Below are 19,260 nucleotides of genomic sequence, written 5' to 3'. Positions count from 1 at the left end.
CTGGTTCTTATTTGACCAAGAAAACTAACATATTATTTAAACACTGTTTTCTTTTTTGCTTGCCAGGCAGACTGTATGTGTGTATGTGAGTGTACGTTTGTGTGTATGTAGTATATTGAGCAATTTTGGTGGCTATCTGCCAAAGCAGATAATAACATTGCAGCTTTAGTGTCTGTTTATTTCTCCCCTCTCTTCTCTAGTCCCATCTCTCACCTCCCTATTGATTTAATGCAGCCAGTGAAGTTTTACAGCCTGCATTTAAGGAGGCCGCTGCTTGAAATCTGTGAGGGGCTGCTAATCAGAACTAACTGCGAGCTTCAGGTGCAGAAGGCATCTCCGTCCTGGCCTATTGGCTTAAGAGAGCATGAAGGGCTAATTTCATGGCTGATAAAGCTTTCTGTCAGGAAGGCCTCCCAAACAAATGAACATTGACTTTTCTTTACAAGAGATATAAAAATGGTCTTTTATCACAACTGCCTGCTTATGCAAGGTAAGAAGTCATATCCTTGCTGGGCTACCAGTTACCACACGGGACTATTTGGTGGCTTACAGAGTTGCCCAGGCAAGATTTCCAAAAGGATTTCAGAACCTAATTCCTCTTTAAGCAATCATTTTCGCTTTGATTTCCTGAGTATTTTTAGTTTTTGATCCAGAGGTGATATGATGTAAGATCATCCACAGGCTTTACAACAGTTCCCTTGGCATTTCCTAGGAAATAGGCTTTTAGCTATCTGAACAGGAACTGGGTGCCTAAATCCCTTTCAGAACCTGAACCTTTACTGCTTCCCTCTTTTGGTTTGCCAGTTTAATCACTCCCTCTCTGTTTCATCTGAACAATCGCATGATATCACCTGCATGCTGAGCACAACTTTTCAGTTTCCCTGTTCTACCAGGAGGATGGGCTTTGGCTTACACCAGAAATGAGTGCCTGATCTTATGAAGAACATAATACTGATTATTTCAAAGCACATGGCTTGAGGGCCTTTCTATTAGAGGGAATGATGCCAACGTGGCATCATTCAGGTGTCCTGTCATCCATTAAGAGTCTTTACCAGCGGAAGTGGATGCCATTTCTTACAAGTATCAAGTAGTTAAGTGCACAGTTAAAGGCTGATTCTTTAAAGAAAATCATTTACTTGCATAAAATTAAGAAAGTGCTTACATACTTCACAGAACATGGTCTATAAAGCTTTCAAAAATTGTATCATTTTTGTTTAATTCTTTCATGTTTTGATTACATATGTTTTCAACCAGCAATACAGACATTTCAAGGACACATTCCTTGCTTTTAAGTTCCTCAAAGAGAAATGTCTTCTCCAAATCTCATCCTGATCTCTGCTAATCATAAATCCATCTTTCTTTTATGAATGTTTTTTCTAGAGATTCTTAGGGCTGGTTTGCACTACAAAGGTTACACTGCAAGAGATGGCTTGGGCCCCTAGTGGAGGTCTGATTTATTCTGGCAACAGGACTTCTGCATTTGTAGATAAATTACCCACTTGAACAACAGATACTTCACTGAAACGTTCATTTATCCAGTGTAAGTTCCTCTACATAGAGTGGGTTTGCTAGCAGAATGATGTCTATGCATGCTGCAATTTTACTTTTCCTGCAATCTGTCAGCACACCTGAATGCTATAATATGGACTTGACTTTCAACTTAGGCTGCTGAACAATTCTGTGAACCAGTAGTAAAATGCTTTAAGTCTTACATTGCAAATCCATGGGGCTTGCTCTGGTCTTGTAATTAAGGCCATCTCCTTGGTAGATCCAGCTGCACACCAGCTAGTTTGGGAGTAGGAATCAAAGGCACTGGATGTGGGGCAGACTGTATATCATTGGTATTAGAAATTGGTGCACTTTGCTTTCACCCTGCCAACAGCTGAGCCACTTGGCTTCAAGTGGAGCTTGTATTTAATTTCCTACCAGGTTAGTTTCTTGCTATGCTTCTTCAATGGCAAGCTTAGATCAGGACTTTTCCCCCAGCTCTGTCTGCATACTGATGGTGTGGTATGCAAACTTGTTCCTCAGTACAGACTGAGAAGAATTCATGTCACAGTGGCAGACAGTTCTCGCAGGACTAGATGCAGACTTTGCCAAGACCTTTCAGATGCTGTGGAAGGACAGGCAGCAATTCATTAAAAATATCACACATCTGACAGTTTTTAGAATGTTATCTATGTATATGAAAAACTGTGCCAAAACAAACTTGGATTTCTAATAAATTACATGAGATTGTTGTAAATAAGGGATACAGTCACAGGTAGTAATTATATTTATTGCTGTCAAACAGCAGTTACTTCGGGCAGAATTCAGCCTTGGGTTTTTAACCTTTTGTCTCATAGACTGTCTGAAGTTGCTGTTTGTTGGTCTCTTGCCCTATAGCAGAACTCTCTTTTTGTGGTGGTAAACATTTGCTCTCCTGTTAAATTAACACACTTCCCACTTAAATTGACACATCATTTTTGGGCAAAAGACATTCTTTTGTTTGTGGGCTGTTTACTGCCTCCCTTGCTTTATGTTACTGCTGAGAATTGAAGGCAGCCCTGCAGCCAGCATTGCTCCAGTGAGACAAATGACTCTTTGGAGAACAATCAGTGGCTATAATGTGCTTGGAAAACTACAGTGACACTTCTAAGAATGCCAAGTAGAGATACTGGTCCTTTGCAGACATGACCTACAGAAGGGACAAATTTCATACAGGGATTTTGCATTTCCATTTTAACCTCTGAGTTCAGATATATTTTCAAGTTTCCTCTCTTTACACCAACTTAATGACCTTTTTTCTTTAAATCTTTGCAAAGTGACTAAAACTGGTTGAAACTTAAAATGCTTCATGGTGAGAAGACAGATATGATTACAAATGAAAACACACCATCCCATGAGGATGCCCCAGCTTTCCCTTTCATCACGATTAGAGAATGCTACATATGAGAATATTTATGGCAGAGTTTATGTCATTGTATATTGCTTATGATTATGTAGTATACACTTACATTCTCTGGAGAAATACATAGTCTCCGTTTTGCTTCCTCTCTTTCTCTTCTATTATGTTTTCTGTAATATGTTATTGCAAGATGACTCCTAGGGCTTGCTTTGAAAAAAGAATTCGGGAGAGGTAGGGCTAACATATTGCTCTGGGAAAATAAACCTGCCTTTGACTTTTAAAAAGTGGAGAGGAAAAGTAATAGGAAGTGTAATTAGTTCTAACTGATAATTTTCCTTTTCTCTGTCCTTTGAAAATGTGCTCTGTGAGTTAGAATCTATACAGTTTATAAAGACTTACTTAATGGCTTTTGTTTTCTTACCTCACAAAACATCATTTTGTGAGTACCGCTATCATTCTTATTTCTGGCTTTTTCTTCAGAAAGTTAAGCTGGAATCTGTAGAGACAGTGTGGAACTTGCAGCATGCTTCCCTCCTAGGCTCATGAATGCATGCTGGAGGGAGATGGAAAACTGTGATAGTTTCTATCGTTCTCAGTTCCTATGTCCCAGGCAGGACATAAGCTTGCCTAGGATGGATATCAGATTATAGTGTTTAAATTAAAAAGAGTCACAAGTGATTTGGACCACCTGGGCCAGACAGTGCCCAGACACTGGCTCCCAGGGCAGGTGGCAGAGAGGCTGGCATCAGGCACAGCGTTGCTGTATCTGCTCCAGCACCAAGTGGGAGCTGGGAGTTGGCAGTCTAAGCAAAGGGAAACCAGATTCATTCATCACTTCCTCTAACGCAAGTACCTGAGTTCCTCTTAAGTATCCATGTGCATAAGTATCCTAATGAACTTTGGCTTTAGGCATTTGCTTAAACTTAAGAGTAAGTTCACTGAAGTTTTTTTGTGTATGCTGAAAGGTGGACCTGAGCTTTATTCCCCAGGGGAATATACAAATCGAATGAGACCTTGCTCTTCTCTGGATGTTATGCTATGCATGGTGAAGACTTCATGAAACCACTAGCTGCTCAAGAAAGTCTTACTAAAAAATGCCAAGGGAGGACTGCAATGTAAGTGCAAGGGTAGACTGCTCAGTGTTTCTCCCAGCCTTGAGGGAACTAGGATTGTTTATCTGGAGAAAAGGAGGCTCAGAGGAGAGCTTACTGCTCTCTACACTCCCTGAAACGATGTTGAAGCGAGGTGGGAGTTGGTCTCTTCTCCCAGCTAATAGTGAGAGGACAGGAGGGAATGCTGTGAAGTTGTTGGTTCAGGTTGGATATTAGGAAAAACTTCTCAGAAAGAGTGGTGAGGTATTGGAACAGGCTGCCCAGGGAGGTGTTGGAGTCACCATCCCCAGAAGTGTTCAAGACATGTAGATATGCTACTTAAGAATATGGTTTAGTGGGCAGTATTGGTGGTAAATGGGCAGTTGGAGTAGATGATCTTAGAGGTCTTTTCCAACCTTAATAATTTAATGATTCTGTGATCAAACAGGTAGCAAATACTGTGTCCAGTGCTTCGTAAAGGCAGGTGAATCTTCATGAGTCTCCACTGGTTTTGGTGCCCCACTACAGCATTTTGTTCAATAAGCAGGAGAAGGATAAGAAGGGAGTTGGATTTCTTGACAATGGTCTCCTGCCATATGCCAAAATTAAAAATATGCTTTCATGGGTAATATGGAATCTTCTCAGCAATCATGTCTATTTTTATGCTTTGAGCTTTTCCCATTTCCTACCTTGCTGATTTACCCCTTTCCCAAAGAAATTGCTTTTAGCCGACTGTGGCAGCTTCTGCAATTTACCTGTGCAGTTTGGAGGTCAGCAGCAGAGAGGAATGATCCATAACAGCGTCTCAAGGTCCCCTCCAAGGGACAAATGCAAAGCAATCTAAGTCCAGCCTGTTCTAAGCAATGTATGTGAACTGCAAATATACTTGGTCCAGTCTATTTCCAATTGGTCTTCTGAGAATTCTCAGCTTTCACATTGCTCACGATGTGATTGTATAAAACGAAACAGCTTGGTAATGTCTACAGGTTTATATTATAGCACACAACAGTGGCAGCCAGGCACGCACTAAAGAGAATGTTTTATTCTCTTTCTTCTGATTGTTGGGATGCACTGCCTAGGCCACGGTCGAATTCTTTAAATGCAAAAGACCAAAGTTTTGCTTTTAAAAAATTTTAGCAAAGCCCTGAATGAATTACTTGCCCATTTGTCACCCTGGCATAGAAAGCATTTTCCATTTCTTCTCCTGAAGCTGTTCCACTTAGTATAAATAATGAAATATTCAGTGAGCCACAGAAAAGAGACTGAGTTTGTAGCCTGGGGTGCTCTTCCAAGTAAGAGAAAGCCCAGGTAGAAGCTTTATCATGGGTGTTGTATTGGCTATTCTGGGCATATGAGAAAATTACCATAATGTATTTTGGCTTTGATCCAGCCTGCCTTTTGCAACAGAAAAAAAAAAAAGAAATATTGTGGAAGATTTTTCATCAGCTCTATTATAGGCATGCAATACTTGTGACAGTTCATAAGGAAATGGGAATTAGAAGAAACAGCACTGTGATTGTTACTACCTTGCATAGCATACCTGTCACCGAGCTGGACATTTCTAGATCAAAAAGAAATTATTAATTTAGTCTGAACTGTAATAGACTCAAAGCTTTATGAATTGGAAGGGACTATAGGACGTTCTCGTTCTCAAGCCTGGGAACTACTTGTGCTGAGGCAGCTTACACCACTGACAACTGAAAAATGAAACTGAGCATAGACAAATCTGAGATGAGCTGGTTTTGTCTTAAGTTTCGGAAGTAAAAAATGGAACCCAACACAGAGAGTGAAAACTTTTTAAATAATATATAAAGATTTTTTATTTTTATTTTTTTTAAACACAGATGGAGACTGGATGGGGCCCTGGGCAGCCTGAGCTGGTGGGTGACAACCTTGCTTATGGTAGGGGGTTGGAACTGGATGATCCCTAAGGTTCCTTCCAACCTAAGCTTCTTAGATTGATTTTATGACTGATTCTATGATTACTTTTTTTTTTTTTTTTTTTTTAACTTTTGTTACGATTTTTACTGGCAATTAAAGGATTTTTTATGAAGACCAAAATATCTACATACATATAAACAGTTATTATACCAAATTACCTCACATCTAAAACTACATAAATCACGTACTTATTGTGGCCTTCAGACATGTTAGGCACGCCGATATCTAGCCCTGTATCTTCAATTGTAATAAGTATTAAATTAATGTTGGATCAGAGATTCTGGTAGAAAAGAGAGGCAGGGGAAGAGTTTTCTATTAGTCTGGGTTTAATGAGAAATGTATCATATCTCCCCAGTCAAGTCATTTGTACTTTCTTTGCAATTATCATTACAGCTAATTAACAGCAAATGCTCACATCCACATCCCTTCTTAAAAGAGGAGTGGAAGTGAGACGTAAATTTTTAATACATTTACCTTAAGTCCACATGGGAACCATGAATAATTGATGGTAATGGCAGTTAACTCTGAACCCATCAAAGGGGATCTTTGCATTTTATCTGTTCCCCAGCCTCCCCCATAGCAGCTCTCCTTTGCACACAAGGTGGCTTTCTGAGGCACCAGGCCCTGATGAGGTGTGTTACTTCCAATTAAGGATGTCAATTGACAGCTGCTCTCTAATCAGAGGATTGAGGAAAATGCAATGGCTCCCACACTGTCTCCAGCTGCGTGTCATGGGGGGCTAGACATTGCTGTCCTTCAAATTTGCCACCTGAGGTGCTGTAATGTGATTCAGTTGTTATCAACAGGAATAGCGGGTGGGTGTCCATAGCAAAATCTAACTGATTCCAGTCATTACAACTGAAATTGAGATTGATGGGACGTGCTGACGTTTGAGATTGATGGCACGTGCTGTAAACCTTTGTGGGGATGGCTACCAGGAGGTGGCCAGACTTTTTTTTATTGGACAAATGCGTGTGGATGATCCTTGTCTAATGTTTACTGAAGCCAAGTTAGTGGGGTTTTTTTTGTTGTTGTTCATTTCCTATGGAAAGTTACTGACATAGAGCACAGTATTTTTGCTTTTTTTGGACTCTTTTTTTTTCCCCCTGGTTTGGCTTTCTGCCATGGTAGGGGGGGGTGAAAATCCCGTATTACCCCATAACACAGCCAGCTAGGAAGAAAGATGTGAAATTGAGGGTATTTGTTCAACTCAAAGTCAGAAGGTATTTGGTATGTGCTCTGATGATTTTAGGATAGTTGCTAAACCATAACTAGGACCAGCTGAAGGGAGGAGTTACTTTGGACTGTCGTGCTGTGAATTAGAAGTTGACTTAGAGATGAGGTCCAGAATATATTAAAAACACATAAACAACAACAAAAAGACAAACAAAAAAACCCACAACTGTATTAAAAAACTAATCCAAACAAAATTGTTTTTTAGTGATTGTGGCCATCAGAATTAGGCGTACGCATATTTTCAAGGGACCTCCAGCACAAACCTACTCCTATTCAACCACTTTGGATTTAAGCTGGGTGTTTTCCTCCTTGGCCCTCCACTTCTTTAGTGGATATAGAAGGCAGAGGTGGCATTTACTTTCCTTCCTTTGCTGAAAAGTCTTCCTGGAAGTTATCTTATTTAATGGATAGTTAAGTCTGTCTTCAGGGTATGTGGAACCAAACATGGAACAGACTGTAGCTTATTTTGAGATGCCTGAGTTAGTTTAAAACTAACAGGATTGGGGGCTACAGAAAACTCATGCAGATTACAAATTCTAGGTAAGGATTTATCAGGCTTTTTTCATTATCCGCTCTTAAGTGGATTAGACCATGTTGGCTGAAAGAGAGCAGACACAGAACAAGAGTTAAAATCATGCCAGATCTGAATATATTTGTCAAGTTATTATATGCACTGCAATAAGAGGCAGCAGGATTCCTGTAATAGCCAGTGTGATGTTAGTTTCAAGTGATTGTACATCTTTTTTCTGCAGAAAAATTGTTTGCTACACAAGCACGTTAGATTTAGGAATAAATAAAAACACACTCTAAATCATAGCATTACTGCAGCTTCATTTTTTGTCTCCTAGGACAATACAGATCAAGTGATCTGATTGTGGTTGAATGTTGCTTCACAGGGTGTCCGTAAGCATCTGTAAACCTTTCATGATGCATTAAATTTAGTTAACAAAGACATATGCTTACGGTACCATGGGTGTGTTTTCTCCTGAAGGATGGTGAATTTCTTGCCAACTTTCTACTGCAAACTCCATTTTTTCTTGCCGTTTAAGAGACAGTGATCTCCTATGCATGAGAAAAGACTCATGTCGAGCAGACAATTTCTTGCCCAAACCTGAACTTGTTTTCAGTCTATTTTTGAAATGTGAATCCTGGGAATTAAATTAAAGATGAAAGCTGAAAAGAAGGGTACTAATGACTCTGAATGGTTTGAGACTATCTTCCATATTTTCATGTCTGATCTCCAAAGTAACTTGTCCTAGGAACTCCTTGTGAAGTCCATAATCAGATGTGCTATGTTCAGGAGGAAAGGAATACCCTTTGCTAATCAGTAAACTAGCAGCAAAAGAAGCTTTTGACAAGTTGCTGTCCAGTGATCTGGATCCCCTAAAGGACTCATCAAGGAGTATAAGAGAGGCGTTAGCATTTAAACAACAATTTAAAGCCTTCTTTTGATTAAAAAGAAAAAAAACAATCTAGACCTTTTCCTCATGGAAGTTGCCTTGGAAATATTAGCCTGTTGCCAGAACTGACAAAGTTGTGAATTTTTAAAATAAATAGGTAAAATCACAGCTTGCTTGCAACCTTGCAAGCTGTGCTGCTGCCTGCTACCTCCCCAGCCATCACACAGCATCTCTGCAGTTAATTATGCTCCTGGCAGAGCTTGTGGCCTTCTCTGGGAGCTGCCATGTTTTGGGAAATCTGGATTCTTTATTTTTTTTCTGGACATACTAGCTTTCAGCATGAATTTCCTATGGCTCTGATTGATGATTTTAGAAATAATCGTATTCTCCTTAATGGTGTTATCTATAAGGAAAGGAGAAAAGTGTCTGAAAAAATACGACAGATTTTCTCAACTAGAATTGAGTTCTCTACCAGAGTTTCATTATATGCCTGTGTACTTTTCATCTTTCCTCTCCTTCGACCCATAGCCTGCAGCTAGCAGTGTCTTGAATGCTTATAAAGCCTCTTTTCCCCTATAGATGTATGTTTATTGTAAGGAAACACAAAGGAAAGGGCTGGACATTGATGAATGAATAGCAAGAAACTTTAAAAAATAGAGATCTGAACGAATACATCTTTCTACTTCTGTGGCTATTTAGTATACATCTTCCTTTAAATAAATAAAAGGACAGATTTCAGGTATTACAGTGGTGGAGACACAAGCATAGTTGTCCAAACATAGATCTATCCCTCATAACTCTCAGTAATGTAAGTGAACTCTCAGTGTGTGTCTCAGGAAATACTTCAAGACTTGATATCACCCATGCAAATATCATGTCAGTAGGCCCCATGAAGTCAGTAGGACAAAGAACATGATTTAAACTAAGAAGTATTTAAGTAAATTGAAAGGCAGTAGCTCTCAGCAGGGAGATATTCCTCTCTTTCGTGGACTACTACAAATGTCCCAGAGCTGCAAGGATCTAAGATGTCCCTATTTCCATTTCCATACCCTACTGTGAAAGATTATTTTTGTTTTCTGTATGATGAGAAAATAGCCTTCTTCTTTCATCACCACTAAATTGTTGACATCTCTGTGCTTCAGCAAATATACATTTGCTATTAAAAATGCTAGCATGACCCTCATCTTATTTTACAAGCATGTTTCTCACTCTTAAATCACTCTTAAATCTGGTTATTAGAAAGATTTGTCCATTCCTTCCCTGTGACCTGCCATATCTCAAGCTCTCAAGCCTTTGACCAGTACTGTGGATAATGAGCACTGAGCTCAGCAGCCTCTCTTGCCCTTCCTTTGCTCTATGCCTGGGATTTGCAACCCAAAATTCCCACAAAACATGTACAGCAGCAAAGCTGTGCTGGGTAAATTGAGGCCAGATCTGTGCATCTGGGGAAGAAAACCATCAGAAGGTGGTCAGGAGCCCTGTTATTTACACAGGAAGTGGAAACAACTTAAGCTGCTTCCATCTTAAGTCCCTATCCTGGTGAAATCTGCTGCTGTATTTTTTGCCACCTTCCTTGCCCTAGAAAGCAGTTCCCTCTCCTAATTAACTCGGAGCGCGCCATGCTGCTGCAGAGCTAACAAACCGTTATCTGTGCTGAGAGCAGAGCAGGAAGGTGCCAGCAGGGCAGGCAGCTCTGTTAATTACAAACTGCCACATCTCCTAATAGTGAGAGAAGCAGCTCACATGCTCCAGAAGTGCTGCTATTTTCACCCTCTCCCTCTCACAGTCAGATATATCCTGTAATCTGAAACGTTTATCGACAGCTTAGTTTTCACCAGAACCCTCAGTGTGCTCTCCTTTACTTTAACCTCCCTCTAATCTTCAGCCAGTTGCAACTGGATACCTCCTCCTGGCAACCTTCTGCACTGCTTCCTTTTGAGATCTTCATTTTCTTGTAGCAATTTGGCCCTTCTGCAAACCTTGTTATTCTCTTGACCTCTTTTTTTGCTATTCCCTGTCTGTCATTTAATGAGATAAAATCCTATCATTGCCTTGTCTGAGAACCAGAACTCTGGCAAGGGACTTGTGTTTGATGGCTATCACAGAATTTTTAAGTTTGGAAAAGGCTTCTAAGATCAGCTAGTCCAACTGTCCACTTACCACCAGCACTGCCCAGTAAGCCATGTCTCTATGTACCACATCTAGGCATTTCTTGAAAATCTCCAGGGACAGTGAGTTCATTACTTTCCTGGGCAACCTGTGCCAGTGCCAACCACTTTTTTTGAGATGTTTTTCCTTGTATCCAACATGAACCTCCCTTGGCATAACTTGAGGCTGTCACCTCTTGTCCCATTGCTGTTACCCAGGAGAAGAGACTGACCTCCACCTTGCTACAACCTCCTTTCAGGGAGTTAAAGAGAGTGATAAGGTCTCCTTTGAGCCTCCTCTTCTTCAGACTGAATGATCCCAGTTCCCTCAGCTGCTCCCTGTAAGACCTGTGTTCCTGACCTTTCACAGCTTTGTTGCCTTTCTCTGGACATGCTTCAGGGCCTCCATGTCTTTCTTTTCCCCTCCAGAGAGGGCCCAAGGCTGAACAAAGTACTTGAGGTATGGCCTCACTAGTGCAGAGTACAGGAGGACCACAACCTCCCTATTGCTGGTAGACTTCTCAATCAGGAGTCAGAGATCAAGCCCAAGCTATCAAATACAGGATGGATTTGGGAAGCAGCTTCAGTTTCTTCTTCATCTGCTTTAGGTCCTCCCCAGGGCTGCTGCATGTAGTTGTAATCCATTGCATAGAAATGAACAAGGAGCACAGGAATGAGCTTTACAGCACTTGAGCACTTGTCATTCTGAGAGATGCAGGGGGAAGTCTTCAGAAGTAAGGTGAAGACTCATTTCACAAGAAACAATATCACCATGCTTGCTCGCGGAAAAAAAGTACTTCAGACTCCCCTTGAGATAAATGTAGTTAGAGATAACACCTGCCAAGAACTGAAGTAAAGATCAGCCAGAGGAAGTCATTTGTCATGCAGAACAATGGTGCCTATTTTAATTGGTCTCACAAAACCTAGTAAATTCTAGTAACTAGGCCACACATCCTTGACATCCATCTACTGACACCTTTTTCTTCAGTGAGCTATTTGAATATGTGTAGATACATTTCTCAAACAATGGGGACTCTATGGCCTCTTTGTAAGGTGTACCAGAAGGTGTTGTTTTAAGAAGGAAAACCACTTTCCCCTGGGAAAAGGGTTGCTGAAAAGGTGCCAGCTCTGGAACACAAACACAGGCTGAATTTCCAGAGAGTAATGGCAGTGAATACAGGAGTCTTGCTCGGGTGAACTGATGTGGTTGGTGAAGTTTCTGAGATGAGGTGACACACAGTGGCTCAGGGATGCTGGAGGACTTGGCACCAGCCATGTTTGTACAGGGTGTTTTTTTGTTTTTTTTTTTTGTCATTCCCTTTTGGTGAGAAGTAAAGGGAGTTGGATGACTTTTTTTTCTAAAGGGCTGCCAGTATTTGTATACTTTAAAAATCTCATATTTCATTATCTATAGTCTCTCGAGGACAGAATATAGCCTTTGGCTGTTACATCCCAGTCAAAGTGCCATGCTTGTATTACTTTCTTCTTTAGAATCCTTGGTGGAAAAATGAAGTACATGACATGTGAGCAGCCATTTGACACCCCTTTGGAAATTAATCCAGAAAGAACTGTTAGTGCTTATATGTCTGATGATCACTAAAATCTACAACCATGCTGGGGCTTCAGCATTTGCTAGCAATACAAATGAGATGCTGAGGTTGGAGCAAACTGTGGAATGTGACAGGAGTAATAGCGACAGTGGGAGTGAAAGGATTGGGAGATGCCTCAGAAACCCCTCTGTGAGCACATGGTAAGAAAGCTGATGTGTAGCACCAACCTACCTGCAGCATTTGAAGTAAGAGTAGGTAAAGAGAATACAGTGTTGACCAAGATCCTATTTAAAGACAGCATTACTGTATGTGCCTCACTTAAAGCAAATAAATAGAGAATTGAGACTGAGGTGTTCAAAGCACAACCAAGGATTTTAGTTGACAGGATGTGAAGTTATCCGTGTTTAACAAGTAGTTTTTGAAAATCTACTTTTTAACTTCAGTAGATTAAAGTCCTAATCTTAAAGCTATGTATATACCTTATTATCTTAAAAAAAGTCAAGACCTTGTGGTGATTGGAGGGGGAGGCACTGCTGATGTTACTATATCCAGCTCCTAGTTGCCTGCAATACTGTTTCATATGATTTTATTTTCATGCACTGAATCATATTTCCATAATAATTCCAGTTAGGAAGTTACTCTACTCTTTCTAGCTTCATTGCTCTGGCAGATGGGAAAGATTTTTTTATTTTTCAGCTTAAATATGTTCTTGGAGAGTCCACCAGTGTTGCATGTTACAAAGGTCAGAAGCAGAGACTAGAAATTGCTTACATTCTGCTTCCCCTAGCCCTGTTTCCTCTATGCACGTAACACATTTGTTATTGCTCAAGCATGTCGTTCCATTCATATGAAGTTTTTAGGAAGTGGGTTAAGGCAGTCTGATTTCCTCAGTTTTAGCTCATTCAATTCCAAATTTTCTTTCTGTGTTAGATGTGGCCATGCTTTTTCTACGCACTTGTCCCCAGCTTGCTTTTGTGCCCAGGGCTGACACCACTGCCCTTCTTGAAAGCTGAGACAAAGTACGCAGGTCCACACTGAGATCATCTTTCATCTCTACCCTATCCTCACTGTTTAGAGGCTTAATATGTTCCTGTCACCTGAAGGAGTATCTTAGCTTTAGGATTATTGGTCACATTTATTTTTCAGTATATCCCTGGGAGCCAGTCTACCTTAATGATTCAACTCTCTCTGGTTTTCCTCTAATTATATTACAGAAATTGCTATTCATATCCAAAGCTGAAAAAAGAGGGGGGGCATCTGTAACAGATTTCCAGAACTACTCAAGAGAATCTCTTATTATCATTCCTGTAAGCAGTTTTACACAAATGTACTCTGTTTTATCTATTCCACCCCTTCTCATTCATTCTGCTGCACCAAGTAAGGCCCCATAGACACCTCTATCTTGCTTTCTTTTTCCATAACCGTTGTTAACTACGGTCAGTTTCTTCTCAGAAAGGGTGGTTAGGCACTAGAAATGCTGCACAGGGAGGCAGTGGAGTCACCATCCCTGGCAGTGTTCAAGAAACATGAAGATGTGGCACTGAGGGATGTGGTTAGAGGGAATGGGTTGATGTTTGAACTAGATGATCCTAGTGGAATTTTCCACCTTAATGATTATTTTGTTAATTTTATGTTACTCTAATTCCACGTGTAGGTTGCTGGCATGAGTGACTTGCTTTATTGTAGTCCTTCACTGGCAATCCTTAATTTCTTATCTAAAGCTAGTGTGGCCATTTTAATAGCTGTGTCTTCATCCCAGTTATTGTTATTAAACACTGATGAGACCAGGGTAAACCACTGGGCAGTGAGAACCTTTGGTCTGGTCCAGTTCAATCATAATATGTCTATCTTAGCAGCACTAGGCTACCTTTTTCTTTGCTGTTCATTTTCCTAGTTGCTGTTGTTCTCTTCATTTCTATTTGCTTGATATCTGATTTTTCTTTCACTCTGCAGTAAATTCAGGAGTGGGCTCTACACACATAACTCTCTTCCCTTTATTTAGTTTATAGCTCAACTGCTGCTTGTGGGCCTTGACCTCATGATGCCTTGACAAAGATCAGTAAAATCCTGACTTGCATGGAGAATATGAATAGAGAACTATTACAGTTTTGCACAATACAGGAAATGAGGAGGTAGCCCAGGAAACTGTGAAGTGATGGACAGAAAGCAAATGAAAAGATACACTTCATTCCCCACACTGTGCACAATTAAACTTTTGAACTCAGGATGCATTCAAACAGAGAAGTTCAAGAAGAGATTATTAATAAATTCTAGGAATAAAAATCTGCAAGTGTTTTTATGCAAAAAGAAACAAGCTCAGGCTCAGGAGGACTCTGAGCCCCCTATTTGCAGGGAGAACCACCTCAGGGGTGTGCTGCCCTGTCCTTTTAAACCATTTTTAAGCTTCAAATCATGAACCCTCAACAAAATAGTGATCATGTAATTCAGATAATCTTGGATCACTTAGGGAAAGTTTACCCTTCTGTAGTAAATCCCCTATTTGTTGACATTTTACTCATTATGATGCTTTAATTGAAGACAAAAGGAGAGCATTTGGAAGCTTACAGCTGGTTTTACACAATAGGCTTCATACTAGTTAATCATGGAACTTCATGGCAGTACTTCTTCCCAGTAAATTGGGTCAATCTTGTGGCCAGTCTTGGCACTTGGTGCTGGGAGACAGAGCTATGCATCCAGCTGTACATAAACTGCCACCAAGCACTACAAAACACACTGCAGTTACTCCCTGTGTGATGGAAGAGAAGTTCTTTACCTTCCAACAGGAACTGTGCGAATTAGCATACAAATTTCTGTATACTACTGTCACATTGCTGACAGTCACTGCTGGAAGAATAGGGCATTCAGGAATGGCAACATGGCTTGTATTGATTGTTTTGCATTTCTAGATCATCAGAATTTTTCTTTTCCACCCTTCTGTCCTTTCTGATTTAAACTGAACAGAAAAATCCCATATTTCTCTTGCTGAATATGTTGACTATGTATTCTGTAGCCACATCCATAGTGCTGGCATTACAAAACAGTATGAAGTAACATTTGGGACACAGAGGTCATATTTCCCATCTGGCCATATCCATTTGTTGGGCTAGAGTAAAGCATACTGCAAAGGAAAAAGAAAGAGGGACTGCCTCTAGTCTCTGAAAAGGAGAAAGCATTATGAAAAATAATGAAATACAGTAGAACACTGATTATCCAGATGCCATAGGGAAAGCTGAATAAGCCTGGATAGCAGAGGTTTCACATATTCAAAGGAACTGTCAGCATAATTAATAGATATTGGGGGACAAGGCTGTGTTTTGGATAATAGAAAGTTTTGGAGCACTCAGGGGCAGATGAACCAAGGTTATACTGTTACACTGAAGCAGTACTGTAGCCTCCATAGCACACATTTTAAAAGCCTTTCCTAATATCTGGTTGCCATCTGAAAATGCACTCTGTTTGAAAGAAAGAGAGTGAGAGAAATCATCGTGGGTACCACTTACAGAAAAATAGGAACCAAGAACCCTGAGGTTCCCAAAGGGAACAATAACTAAAGTTTTGTATTTTATTTTCTGGAAGTGATAAATTTAACCTAAGTGAAACTGCACAGCATCCTACAAAAGAGAAAATCTCTTTAGTTTAACTCTGTAGGACTTTCTTCTCTCACAGCTTCCATTCATGGATCACTTGTTTATGCATCTACAGCACCTGCCTTTGCACCACCCATGGACCCATTGCTGGGTAACAGCTGGTGGAAGCTGATATTTGAATAGAAACCTTTTAATGGCAATTAGAATAATTTATTCCCATTCCATTTGCAAAGCTAAGTTACATTCTGCTCTAAACATACGGCACACAAACAGATAAATGGATAGCTGTGCTGGCATCACACTGTCAAAACTAACATTGGCTGATCACAGGGCAGGATTATATTTGGCTTCTCATTCTGCATGTGCTGTTTTTGCAGAGATGTTAAAACTATTTTTCTACGTCCTCGGTGTAATTTTGATCATTGAGCTCTGAGAAATCCTCATAAGTAACAACTCTATTTGCCACACCTGGGGTCAGCTTAAAAAACAACATGTTTATAAACACTGAGACATTGAGAACTGATAAAGAAGTGATCAAATTAACTGTCTGCAAAGCCATAGAGATCCTTTATTGACAGCGTGAGGAGAAAATATGCAAATCAATGTCATGATGTTCCTTGAAAATGTCTACACGCTATTACTATACATGAAAATATATGCCATCATCTGATTAATCCAATGAGAAAAATTATGGAGGTGTGCAATGATTGTTACTCCAAGGTGTGCTATAGACACAAGTGGTCATTAGGTGTTTCACCAGCAGTGTCTCATTTTCTCCATCAGCAAAAAACTTAGGACAAAAGCATGGATAATACCAGGCTAACCCTTTGGCATGGATCGCTGTGCAGATACCAGACTGAGTATGCTTTGCTTTCTGTGAGAAAAATGCAGGAGAGATCAATTATTACAGCTACACATATTCGTGCTTGAAATTAAAGCATGAGGAAATTTCAAGGACGTATACGATGCGGAGCTGTTTTTTGAACATCAGAAGGCAGTCAGTTCAGGACCCAGGGCATTTTATTTGGTATATTCATTTTTCAAGTGATTCACCATGAATATAAATGGTGAGAACTCACATACCTCTGTTTTAATTTACTGCAGCAAAGCAACTAGGTACTTCTCACAGCAAATCAACTCAGATGATTAACGTGCATAAGCTGTTTTTTTTTTTTAATCAACAGTATATTGCTTACATAAATGAATTTATGACATATGTACCTATAAAATTATTTCTTGGTCTGCAGAAAGTGAAAATGATTGAGGGAGAAGCCCCGTAGCAACACCCCTCCACCTCATGCATTCCTAGACCAGCCTGAACAGAGAGGGACAGGAGGGGCTTTATCAGAGCAAAAAAAACTTGGAAAAGGTAAAATTTGTGTTCTTGCACCGGTAGATGGCTCTGTGAGATATCTGGAGGTAGGGCAGGCTCTGAGTTCTGCTAACAGAACTGAGCAAAGCCCAGAGCTGGAAGTACACAATGAAAACGAAGTGTTATGGCAGTGCTTTCTTAAGGGTGAGAAATTGATGACTTCAGGGGGAAAAAATAAGGAAGAAAAAAAACCAATAACGAATGCATCCTAGCAAAATTTCTTATTGCATTATGAAACATAAAGACTCTCAGTGTTGCCAGCCAAGAAACAGTCATGATTCATTTTGGTTCAATAAGAAAAAAATCCAGCAAACTGACAGACAAAAAAATCAGTACGAATTACTTCAAGTGTGAAAGGAACATTTTATTTTTATAAGTATACAGGAAGTTCACAACAGCTGAAGTTAAAAATATCTTTTTTGCATCCAGCCACTTACAGTTATCAAGCTGGTACAGTTTTTGTGCAAGTATTTTAACTATTAACTGATATAAACGCCTGACATAATGATGTAAGTCCTAATGTGCCTGTTTGCTAGGTGATCTTCTTCAAGCAACCTTGTCATTAACATATAGACAAATCTCAATACCAGGCAGATATCTGTGAATAGTCAGTTGTTTGTTCTGGAGCTTTTGTCAGACATAGAATCATAGAATCATTTAAGTTGGAAGGAGCTTGTAAAGGCCATCTGGTCCAACTCACTGCAATAAACAGGGACACCTACAGCTCCATCAGGTGCTCACAGCCCCACCAGCCTGACCTTGAGTGTCTCCAGGGACAGGACTTCCACAACATCTCTGGGCACATCTCTTTTAGTTTGAAGCCATTTTCCCTTGTCAAATCCCAACAGACTCTATCCCAAAAGAATCTATCCCCTTCTTTCTTACAGAGCCCCTTTAGATACTGAAATGCTGCTCTCAGGTCTCTCCAGAGCCTTCTCTCCTCCAGGCTGAACAGAGCCAGCTTACTCAGACCATCCTCATAAGAGAGGTTTTCCAATCCGTGAATCATTTTTGTGGCCCTTCTCTGTACACGTTCCAACAGGTCCATATCTCTCCTACGTGAGGACTCCACATCTGTATGCAGTACTCAGTTGATACATACACTATTAACAAATAATACAGATTTAGGACCAGGAAGAGAGCTGTTTGTCTTTAATACTATTTTCTGGATAACTAGAAGCAACGCATTGAGATAAAACATATTTTGCAGATCTTTTCCAATCTGGCAACTTAAAAAATATATATTATTAACAGTAGTTAATAATAATAATAATAATAACAGTAGCAAGAATTTTAGATTCATATTTTTTTGTAGAATCTCTAACCTTTTTCTTAGATGAGCATAATTATCTTCATAACTCTTGTGTTGGGCGTTCAGTAACATTGTAGTCTTCGTAGAATGTTCTAGGTTGGAAGGGACATAAAGATCAGCAGGCTCATCAAGATGGTATCAGAGAACAAAAGACCGTGTGGATGGAGAGCAGCCTTCTAAGCAGGGCAGAGTGGTGATGGCTGAACTAAAGAATGAATGGATGTGGGAGGAGGTGATGGGACTGTGGCAAGGAGGCAGGGGGCAGAGTGAGAGAGCAGTGGGAGAAGGAATAATTAGATGATGGGATCAGAGAGTTCAGGTAAAAAGCAGCTGGACAGATAGGTGTGAGAGAAAGTTCAATGTGCTCTTTTTGGAGAAAGTTATTATGCACTGCAAGGGAAGAGGAGGACTCCAGGCTGGAGAAGGCAGGGAGGCTATGCTGAGGTGGCCTCAGAGATAGATACCAAGCTGGTGAGCTTAATTGCTGAACTATTTGAGCACATTAATTACGTAAATGTTACGTGTTCCTCATTTAACAAATGGAAAATTAAAGAGGCTTAAATTGCAAAGCAAACAGCAATTAAACCTGCTGCATCTGTACATGTGTGTATGCACCTGGATAGCAGATCACTGCCTTTGTCAGGACAGTCTGCCTTGGTAGTAGCAGCTGGAGGGTGAAAAAGAATGAGCATCTCACATGCTGATGAGGAAGCCAGAAAATGCAGCAGTGTTTTTAT

This window comes from Phasianus colchicus, chromosome 7 (genome assembly GCF_987193195.1).
Source record: "Phasianus colchicus chromosome 7, bPhaCol1.hap1.1, whole genome shotgun sequence".
In the NCBI taxonomy this organism is placed as follows: domain Eukaryota; kingdom Metazoa; phylum Chordata; class Aves; order Galliformes; family Phasianidae; genus Phasianus; species Phasianus colchicus.
This window is presented reverse-complemented; position numbering follows the sequence as displayed.